Source organism: Saccopteryx bilineata, chromosome 3 (assembly GCF_036850765.1).
Source record: "Saccopteryx bilineata isolate mSacBil1 chromosome 3, mSacBil1_pri_phased_curated, whole genome shotgun sequence".
Lineage (NCBI taxonomy): Eukaryota > Metazoa > Chordata > Mammalia > Chiroptera > Emballonuridae > Saccopteryx > Saccopteryx bilineata.
The window spans coordinates 104,094,711-104,106,195 of record NC_089492.1 but is presented as its reverse complement, the minus strand read 5'-3'; the positions used below and the strand labels follow the sequence as shown (position 1 = coordinate 104,106,195).

The 11,485-nt window shown below is 43.7% G+C and overlaps 1 pseudogene; it reads right to left on the bottom strand.

The window, feature by feature from the left end:
* Positions 1–5,166: 5,166 nt before the first annotated feature.
* The window catches only part of LOC136329834 (protein FAM204A-like), an 82,823-nt pseudogene continuing 76,504 nt past the window's right edge, over positions 5,167–11,485 (bottom strand).

The window sequence follows — 11,485 nt, the reverse complement described above, 5'->3', positions numbered from 1 at the left end:
TGATCAATAAAACTTTCCTTACTCCAAGTTCTGATATTTTGAGTTTTGGCCTCTTGAAGCACCAGACACATGAACTTTGAACCAGTAACAAGTTAATGGAAGGATGGAATGAGATGCAATATAGATGGCTACCAAGCATATAGTGTGTGCCCAATAAATATAAATCCCTTCCCTCCCCATGCTCTTTCTGCCCCTGCAATTCTCTTGCCCGCTTCCCTTCACCAATCCAAATCCAAAAAGCCTCTGCCAACTCAACTGAAGTTCCTGCCCAGCCCAACCCCTCTTCCAAACACACAGTCCCCTCTCATCAGGGGAATTACCTTTTTTTTTTTTTTTTAGTATTTTTCTGAAGTTGGAAACGGGGAGGTAGTCAGACAGACTCCCGCATGTGCCCGACTGGGATCCACCCGGCATGCCCACCAGGGGGCGATGCTCTGCCCATCTGGGGTGTTGCTCCGTTGCAACCAGGGCCATTCTAGTGCCTGAGGCAGAGGCCACGGAGCCATCCTCAGTGCCCGGGCCAACTTTGCTCCAATGGAGCCTTGGCTGCAGGAGGAGAAGAGAGAGACAGAGAGGAAGGAGAGGGGGAGGGGTGGTGTTGGGCAGATAAAATGTATTATGCTCACTTTGTTAAAGATGGTGCTACCCATGTGGAGGCCGTTGCCCAGGTGATATTAATGTGTGTCTCTGTGGGCTGTGGGCAAGCAGAATCCTTGTAGCCTGGGGCTTGGTTCTAGGACTAAGCCTTTCCCACCCTTTTTTTTAAAAATTTTTTATTTATTCATTTTAGAGAGGAGAGGGAGAGAGAAAGAGAGAGAGAGGAGAGATAGAGAGAGAGAAGGGGGGAGGAGCTGGAAGCATCAACTCCCATATGTGCCTTGACCAGGCAAGCCCAGGGTTTCGAACCGGCGACTGCAACATTTCCAGGTTGACACTTTACCCACTGCGCCACCACAGGTCAGGCTTTCCCACCCTTTTTGATGTGTGGTGGTACAATCCCATCATGCCTCAGATAAGTGACTTTGTATTAAAGACTTCCCTATTTTGTGTATTGGATTAAAGGTTTGGATTTCTACACTTTAAAATGGGGGCAGAATGGGAGCTTGCTGTCTTGGTTCCTGAGATTAGCATTAGAGAGCAGAGAGCAGAGAAAGGCCACATGGAAGAGGCCAGGAGAAGCAGCCAAGATGGTGGAGTGTTGAGTGAGAAGCCAGTTAGTGCAGAGTTTGTGCAGGGAGAAGGAAGGAGATAGGGAACAGAGGTGAATAAAGTCTGGTGAGCTAGAAACCTTAGATTCTAGGAAACTCGGATAAGTCAGTAGCTTTGTGAGCACTGAATGTGAGTGGGTTTTGGAGCCCAGTGTGTGTTTTTACTTGCCCGCTGAGTGCAAGCTAGGATTAAAGATAATGGCCCATCAGTTTTTGGCTCCGTTGTTTCTTTACCGACTGTCCGAATCCAATGCGAACCTGCATGGGCCAGGCTGCTGTGATGGTGGCCCTGGCTACTGGCTTTATAGGTGGAGAAGCAGATGGGCGCTTCTCCTGTGTGCCCTGGCCGGGAATCGAACCTGAGACTCTACCACTGAGCCAACCAGCCAGGGCCTCATCAGGGGAATTTCAATTTCAAAGAATAGTATCTTCAGGTCACAGACCCCAACTTGTCATTTGAGAGCTTTGGCCCCAACAGCTGTGGCATGCATTTGGTCCTGGTGATATATCTCAAGTTGTCATTTGCTATTTCATGGTGAATCAAAAGAATGAAGAGACTCAGTAAGCCCGATGGAACCCTAGAGTTGGTATATAGATTATTTATTTGTTTGTTTGTTTGTTTATTTTTGAGAGAGAAAGACAGCAAGGGAGAGAGATCAGAAGCATCAACTCATAGTTGTGACACTTTAGTTGTTCACTGATTGCTTCTCATATATGCCTTGACTGAGGGGCTCAAGCTAAGCCAGTGACCCCTTGCTCAAGCCAGCAACTTTGGCCTTCAGGTCAACGACCTTTGGGCTCAAGCTAGTGACATGATCCCACACTCAAGCTGGTAACCCTGTGCTTAAGCTTGGGAAGACTGCACTTAATCCTCAGCATTCCAGGTTGACACTCTGTAAAGCCAGTAGCCACGGCCACCATCACAGCCACCTGGCCCATACAAGTTCGCATTGGATTCAGACAGTCAGAAAAGAAAAAATGGAGCCAAGAACTGGTGGGCTATTAGATTTAATCCTAGCTTGCACCCAGCGGGCAAGAAATACACATAGTGGGAAAACACTTCCCTTTCCATTCAGGACTCCCAAAGCCACTGACTTATCCAAGTTTCCTAGAATCAAAGGTTTCTAACCTCACCAGTCTCATTCACCTCTGTTTCCCATCTCCTTCTCTCTGCACAAATTCTGCACAAACTGGCTTCCCCCTCAGCACTCCATTTTGGCTGCTTCTCCTGGCTTCCTCCATGTGGCCTTTCTCTGCTCTCCTACAGCATGGGCTCCTCCTAGAACGTAATCACTCTTCTCCCGGAACAATGTGATCTCTCTTCTCTTTAAAACCTTTTGGCATGAAAGCCCTCCCCCAACACATATTAACATAATCATGCCCATCCCAAGCAATCACCTGGGCGACAGGCTTCCACGTGGGCAGCGCCATCTTTAACAAAGTGAGCATAATATATTTTATCTGCCCAACACACTCTATCCACTGTGCCACCCCTGATCATGCAGTATAAAGATTATTTCAAGGTGAAGATATTTGAGATTTAACAGGAGCAGATAGAAGCCTTCACAAAGCTTTTCTTATCTGACTAAAAGCAGAAACTTCTATTTTATTTATTTTTTAAAATATTTTATTTATTGATTTTTAGAGAGAGGGGAGAGAGAGAGAGAGAAGGGGGAGGAGCAGGAAGCATCAACTCCCATATGTGCCTTGACCAGGCAAGCCCAAGGTTTCGAACCAGCAACCTCAGTGTTCCAGGTTGACGCTTTATCCCACTGCACCACCACAGGTCATGCCAGAAACTTCTATTTTTTTTAAATGTATGTTGTATTGATTTAGAGAAAGAGAAAGGAAGGGAGAGGGGGTGAGAGACAGGAACATCAATCTGCTCCTGTATGTGCCCTGACCAGGGATCAAGCCAGCAACCTCTGCACTTCTGGATGATGCTCTAACCAACTCAGCTATCCAGCCAGGGCTAAAAGCAGAAGCTTCTGAGAAGTGAGGACTGCCATAAATTCCTTCCTTGGGATGGGTCTTCTTCCAGGAAAAAGACTGAGAACAAATGTACCATAAATTCCTTCACCAGGGATACTTTATGGCTCAGAAGACAGAGAGACCACAGGTACTACAACACAGGAGTTCCATGCCAGGGATGTCAACCTGGCGATTGGTTATTCCGGAAAACCACCAGAAGGACCAGAGGCAGAGGACATAACTGTCTATTACTCACAGTTGCAGGGGAAGCCCCAGTGGCAGCAGATCAAGGCAAACAAGAACTCAATACACTTCATGGGAACATCCTTGAAACAGGCTGTGTTTCTGCCTCCTATGGCTGCTGGCCAGATAGCCATCTGGCATCTCGGGAGGAGAAAGGGCCATGTCCTGCATGGACACTACAGGCACCTACATAAAAAACATTCACACAAACATTCTTATCTGTCTTTTGTTCCCCCCCCCAAACCCACTTATCTTTCCTAAAGAAACCTATTTGTTCTCCCCATAGGAACCTCTTTTCCTTCTCCCTTTTCTCTACTAAGTTAGATAAGCCCCAAATTCTAACCACCCCATTGTGTTACTCACTGAGCATTCCCATGGTTATGTGTGGTCCACCTATAAATAAACTCTGTCTTTTCCTTTGCTAATCAGTCTTTTGCCAGTTTAATTTGAAGGCCCCATTCTCTCTCTCTTTTATTAATGTAAAATTTTCTCTGAAGGTAACCAAAAATTAATAAATTATTTTTTTAAAAGGTCTGGTTTTATTTTTTATTAATTTATTTTTTTTACAGAAACAAAGAGAGAGTCTGAGAGAGGGATAGATAGGGACAGACAGAAACGGAGAGAGATGAGAAGCATCAATCATTAGTTTTTCCTTGTGACACCTTAGTTGTTCATTGATTGCTTTCTCATATGTGCCTTGACTGTGGGGCTACAACAGACCAAGCCAACAGACCCCTTACTCAAGCCAGCGAACTTGGGTCAAGCTGGTGAGCTTTGCTCAAACCAGATAAGCCCACGCTCAAGCTGGTGACCTCAGGGTCTCGAACCTGGGTCCTCCGCATCCCAGTCTGACGCTTTATCCACTGTGCCACTGCCTGGTCATGCTAATCAATTATTTTTTATGTGACTGTGAAGTATTGACTCGACTGCATCCAATAATCAAAAATTACTTTTATAACATTAAAATAAAGTCATTTGGCCTGACCTGTGGTGGTGCAGTGGATAAAGCGTCGACCTGGAACGCTGAGGTCGCCGGTTCGAAACCCTGGGCTTGCCCAGTCAAAGCACATATGGGAGTTGAAGCTTCCTGCTCCTCCCCTCCCTCTCTTCCCCCTTCTCTAAAATAAATAAATAAAATCTTAAAAAAAAATAAAGTCATTTGTAAATATAATATTAATTGAGACTTTCCTGTACTATGACTAATCCATTATAAACAGATGCCAATCTTAACACAATTCTAGAATAACTGCAGCTATACCATGAATAGACAAGAAAGCACAAAGACTCATTGGCTATACTATACCAAATGGATAAAAGGTATAATTGATGTTATAGTGTAGGTCTATACAGGATGCGACCAAGAGTTGGTTTACAGTTGTGAGTACACAAAAGACAGTTTATTCTGTGTTGTTTATTAGTTATTGTATTATTTTCCAAATGAACTATAAACCTACTTTTGCTCCATACTATATAAATAAATAAATAAAATCCTATCTCTTTTTATTCTGTATATATGCTTAGCTTTCTTGTACAAACAAGAGAACATTCTATTCCATTTAATTCAATAAGATGAACTCTAGAAAAAGATTGACAAGATTTGATAATCAACTTCTAAATTTTATGTTTATTTTTCTATTTATATCAATTTCCTGCCATATATGACATAAGTAGGAAAATATTTTCAGTAAAGTGACCAAGTAAAAATTCAAGGAAAGATGCAAAAGTCTTGAAGAACTCTGGCAAGTTACATACATCTCATGTTGCATTTGGTTTCTCATCTCTTCTTTGCTTCAAATCTATGCAAGTTTCTTCTTTTTTTGAGCAATCTGTGAATTTTCAGCTTCCTTTTTGGCTTTTACAAAGTTATGGCAGGCAATCACTTTGGCAATTTTTAAAAATTTATTCTTTTTTTTTTTTTTTTTTTTTTTTTTAGAAAGTACAGAGAGAGAGAGAGAGAAAGAGGGGGGAGGAGCAAGAAGCATCAACTCCCATATGTGTCTTGACCAGGCAAGCCCAGGGTTTTGAACTGGCGACCTCAGCATTCCAGGTTGACGGTTTATCCACTGTGCCTCCACAGGTCAGGTCTCACTTTGGCAATTCTTACACCAAACTCTTTGGTAGCTTGTTGGTTGCTGAATTTCTTAGCTTTCTCAATATTTCACTGTTCCACAGCCTGGCTTATGCTCCTTTTAAGGCCTGACTTCTCAATTTTTAAAAAAATGTTTATTTTATTGATTTGAGAATGAGAGAGAGAGAGAGAGGAAGAAGAAGGAGAGAGGGAGAGAGAGACAGGAACATCAATCTGTTCCTGTATGTGCCCTGGCCGGGGATTGAACTGGCAACCTCTAAACCTCAGGACGACGCTCCAACCAACCAAGGCTCAATTTTTTTCTTTTTAACAGGGGCTTCAAACCTGTCATTTACTCCAAAATACAGAGTCAGTTCCTCTCAATGGGTCTCATTTGAGAACTGTTCACTATGAGATTCTTCTTCATTTCTTTTTTAAAAATGTTTATTTACTGATTTTAGTGAGAGAGAGAGAGAGAGAGAGAGAGAGAGAGAGAGAAACATTTGATCTGTTCCCGTATGGGTCTTGACCGGGAATCAAAGTGACAAACATCTGTGCTTCATGATGATATTCTAACCAACTGAGCTATCTGGCCAGGGCTCTTATTCATTCTTCAATTTACCTTTTCCAGAGTGTTTTTTTTTTTTCCTTCTGAATCTTGAAGTTCAGAGTGTTTTGATGAAACTGAAATTTATTTCACTCATGTAAGGGAATTCCAGAACACTCCTCTGATGCATTTACATTGGCCTCTGTTTCAGTTTTTAGTCCCTCTTGTAGGGAAATCTGATTGATATCTTAGAGGGAGGGGATTGTTTTGTTTTGTTGTTTGTTTGGGCTTTTTTTTTACATTGTATTTATTGATTTTAAAGAGAGGAGAGAGAGAAAGTATGGGAGGGAAGGAACAAGAAGTATCAACTTGCTTCTCATATGAGCCTCGACCAGGCAATCTCAGGATCTCAAACCAGCGACCTCAGCATTCCAGGTTAACACTTTATCCACTGCACCACCACAGGCCAGGCCATATCTCTGGTTTTTCTATTTTGTTTTGTTTGTTGGTTTGTGACAGAGACAGAGAGAGATAGAGATAGAGAGAGGGACAGATAAGGACAGACAGACAGGAAGGGAGAGAGATGAGAAGCATCAATTTGTTATGGCTCCTTCATCTCTTCAGTTGTTCATTGATTGCTTTCCCATATGTGCCTTGACTAGGGGACTACAGCAGAGTAAGGGACCCCTTGCTCAAGCCAGCAACCCTGGGCTTCAAGCCAGTGACCTCTGGGTTCAAGCCAGCGACCATGGGGTCATGTCTATGATCCCATGCTCAAGTCAGCGACCCCATGCTCAAGCTGGTAAGCCTGCGCTCAAGCTGGCTGAGTCTGTGCTCAAGCTGGCTGACCCCGCACTCAAGCTGGCGACCTCAGGGTTTCAAACCTGGGTCCTCCATGTCCTAGTCCAATGCTCTATCCACTGCATCACCTCCTGGTTAGGCTATATCTCTGTTTTTGTAATGGTCTTGTCACCAGAGAAGGCCCAAATCCCTGGGGCTTCTCCCTCTTCAGTTCTTGTCACACTTGTTAGAAAGAATTCAGGCAAGAGACATGGTGCAGCATCCAAGCAAAGCAAGCAGTTTATTAAGCAAAATTATACACTTGGCACAAGGCACAGCTGGGCAAACTCAGCTAGTCTGAACATCCTGCCCATGGGGGTCTTAGGAGTTACATACTCTTAGCTTCCAGGCTTTGTTTCCATTATCAGGGCTAATAGACAAGGTTTCAAGGTTCTCCTTTGTAGTTTTTCTAGTAACTGTTGGGACACCTGGTTATCTTGTTTCGTTCAGTCTCAGGACTGCTGGCTTCCCGATTTAGGGGGTGAGACAAACACCTCTGGTTTCCTTGCCTTCTCCTGCCCTGATAAATGTCTTTCCTGCCTAGCAGTCTCACCTTTAGCTTCTCATAAGTTAAGTCCAGAGGTCTCTAATGTGTCTTCTTCTTCAAAATTTAAGCCAAGAGGTAGCAGCCCATTCCATATCTTTTCTGTGGTTAGAAACCAGCTGCCTTGCAGTGGCAGGCCCTGTCTCTTGTTGTTTTTTTTTGTTGTTTGTTTGTTTGTTTTGTTTTGTTTTGTTTTTTACAGAGACAGAGAGAGTCAGAGAGAGGGATAGATAGGGACAGACAGACAAGAATGGAGAGAGATGAGAAACATCAATCATCAGTTTTTCGTTGGGACTCCTTAGTTGTTCATTGATTGCTTTCTCATATGTGCCTTGACCGTGGACCTTCAGCAGATCGAGCAACTCCCTGCTCAAGCCAAGCCAGTGACTTTGGGTCCATGCTGGTGAGCTTTTGCTCAAGCCAGATGAGCCCGTGCTCAAACTGGCATCCCTGGGGTCTCGAACCTGGGACTTTCCGCATCCCAGTCTGATGCTCTACCCACTACACCACCGCCTGGTCAGGCAGGCCCTGTCTCTTAACATAAGATGGTAGAGGATAAGTCTTCCTCCCCACAGAGATTCTTTCCTTGACCAAACTCTAGTCAGACTCCTCTGAACTAGGCCCTGACTTTTGGGTTTCCAATTAATCTCTGCGTTGTCCACTTCACCAAGAATCCTGCTAGGTGGGTTTAGTGAAAACCCCACCAACCCTGTTTGACCACCCTTAATATCTTTTCTCTCTGACTTGCCTTCAACAAAAATCCTATTAGGTCATTTTAGCAAAGAATTACTCTGCCCCTTAGTAATTTTCTATCTACTCACCCTGCCCCACCCCCATGCCTGGACTATATATCCCCACTTTTCCTGTGTTCACACTTGAGTATGATTTCTCTTTCGTACTACAAAACCTGTTATAATAGCTCCTCTTGAGTAAAGTCTGTCTTACCCTCTTTAACAAGAGCCATGAATGATTCTTCCAATATCTGCCCCTCCACCCAACTCCCAGCCTTTATCATCTCATTGTATATAAGGAAAAACTGAGAAGTTAAGTAGCTAAACAAGTGAAAGATGAAGGGTTTGGACTCTGGGGCCCAGATTTATCACCATTTACCGCTGTGTGAGCTCAGACAGGTTACTTGATCTGTCTGTGTTTGAAAGAGGCACATTTAGAACATGAAGCATATAACAGTATCCATCTCACTTGGTTGTTGTAAAAATTAAATGAGTTAATAATATCCATAGAGAACTCAGAAAGGTCTAGCGGAATAAGTACAATATAATAGTTTTTTTCCTGTCCCTATGTTAAATAATACTAGGACCAAGCAAATATAATTTAGCTGCTTGCTCCTGGAAATATCAGCTCCTAAAAAAATAAGAGTTTAAACAAACTAAGCAGTTGACTTATCAAGATTATAATTTGCTCATCAAGACTTTCAAGACCCTTGCCTCCACATCACTGATCCATTAAGTCAGAAATTCTGCCCCATCCAACCAGTTTCTCCCCAGCATGACCCAACCTCAGGGCAAGTCTTCTTTCTGCAGTTCTAGGCCCATATGTCCAATGGCTTGCTTGTCTCACGAGCATCTCATACTTAACATAGTCATATGTTGCTTAACCACTGGGATATGTTCTATGAAATGCATCGGTTGGTGATTTCATTGTTGTATGCACATCACAGAGTACACTTATACAAACCTAGATGGTATAGCCTACTACATACCTAGGCTGTATGGTATAGCCCTTGCTCCTAGGCTACAAGCCCAGACAACATGTTACTGTACAAAACAACACAAGATTAAATCAGGTACAAGAGAAAATGATGCAATCAGGAGGCATAGTAAATGTGAGATATAGGAGGTTGCTGCCAGCATAACACAACATACTGTCTTATGACAAACTTTTTTTAATAAGTAGAAAGAGCCTGACCAAGCGGTGGCGCAGTGGATAGAGTGTCGGACTGGGATGTGGAAGGACCCAGGTTCAATACCCCAAGGTCGCCAGCTTGAGCACGGGCTCATCTGGCTTGAGCAAAAAGCTCACCAGCTTGGACACAAGGTCGCTGGCTCCAGCAAGGAGTTACTTGGTCTGCTGAGGCCCCCGGTCAAGGCACATATGAGAAAGCAATCAATGAACAACTAAGGTGTCGCAACGAAAAACTGATAATTGATGCTTCTCATCTCTCTCCATTCCTGTCTGTCTATCCCTATCTATCCCTCTCTCTGACTCTCTCTCTGTCCCTGTAAAAAACAAACAAACAAAAAAATAAGTAGAAAGAGTACAAACTAAAATAATGATAAAAAATATAATATAGTAAATATATAAATCAGTAACAGTCATTTATTATTGTTATCAGGTATTTTGCAATGCACATAATTGTATGTGCTATACTTTTTTAATTGATTTCTTTAGAGAGTGAGAGGAAGGAAGGGACAGAGAGATAGAGAGAGACATAGATTTATTGTTCTACTTATTTGTGCATTCCTTGGTTGATTCTTTTTTTTTTTTTTTTTTTTTTTTTCCATTTTTCTGAACCTGGAAATAGGGAGAGACAGTCAGACAGACTCCCGCATGCGCCCGACCGGGATCCACCCGGCACGCCCACCAGGGGCGAGGCTCTGCCCACCAGGGGGCGATGCTCTGCCCATCCTGGGCGTCACCATGTTGCGACCAGAGCCACTCCAGCACCTGGGGCAGAGGCCACAGAGCCATCCCTAGCGCCTGGGCCATCTTTGCTCCAATGGAGCCTCGGCTGCGGGAGGGGAAGAGAGAGACAGAGAGGGAAAGCGCGGCAGAGGAGTGGAGAAGCAAATGGGTGCTTCTCCTGTGTGCCCTGGCCGGGAATCGAACGGGGGTCCTCCGCACGCTAGGCCGACGCTCTACCGCTGAGCCAACCGGCCAGGGCCTGGTTGATTCTTATATGTGCCTTTACTGGGGATCAAACCCACAACCTTGGGTATCAGGTTGATGCTCTAACTGAGCTTGTGACCAGGGCCAAAGCTGAACTTCTTTAAAAATGTTTTTAATTGATTGATTTGAAAGAGAGAGAGAAAAGCATTCATTTGTTGTTCCCGTTAGTTATGTGTTCATTGATTGCTTCCCATGTGTGCTATGACCAGGGATTGAACTGGCAACCTTAGTGTTTAGGAACAACACTCTAACCCAGTGGTAGTCAACCTGGTCCCTACTGCCCACTAGTGGGCTTTCCAGCTTTCATGGTGGGTGATAGTGGAGCAACCAAAGTATAAATAAAAAGATAGATTTAACTATAGTAAGTTGTTTTATAAACATTTATTCTGCCAAACTTAGCAAAAATCTGACATAAAGTACTTGGTAAGTAATTATTATTATATGCTTTAACTTGCTGTAACTCTGCTTTGTAAATTTTATAAAGTAAAGTTACTTCCCTACTTTATAAATCACCATTACTGTGGAACCGGTGGGTGGTTAAAAAATTTTACTACTAACAGAGATACAAAAGTGAGCGGTAGGTATAAAAAGGGGTACCTGCTCTAACCGATTACACTAACTGGCCAGGGTCAAAGCTGAACCCTTGAACCCTCCTGCCAATTTGTCTTCCACCTCTTCTCTATCTTAGTAAGTGGCACCTCTCTAGTCACCCAGTTGCTCAAACCAGAAACCTTTTTTTTTGCAAGAGAGACAAAGACAGACAGACAGGAAGGGAGAGAGATGAGAAGCATCAACTCATAGTTGCATCACTTAGTTGTTCATTGATTGCTTCTCATACATGCTTTGACGGGGGGGGGGGTTCCAGCCCAGTCATTGAACCCTTGCTCAAGCCAGCGACCTTGGGCTTCAAGCCAGCAACCTTGGGTTTCAAGCCAGCAACCTTTGGGCTAAAACCAGAGACCTCTGGGGTCAAGCCAGTGTCCATGGGGTTATGTTGATGCTCCTACACTCAAGCCTGTGAATCCACGCTCAAGCTGGCAACCTCAGGGTTTTGAATCTGGGCCCTCAGCATCCCAGGTCGATGCTCTAACCACTACACAACCATCAGTCAGGCACAAGCCAGAAACTTTGAAACCTTCTCTTTTTGTACTCTCTAT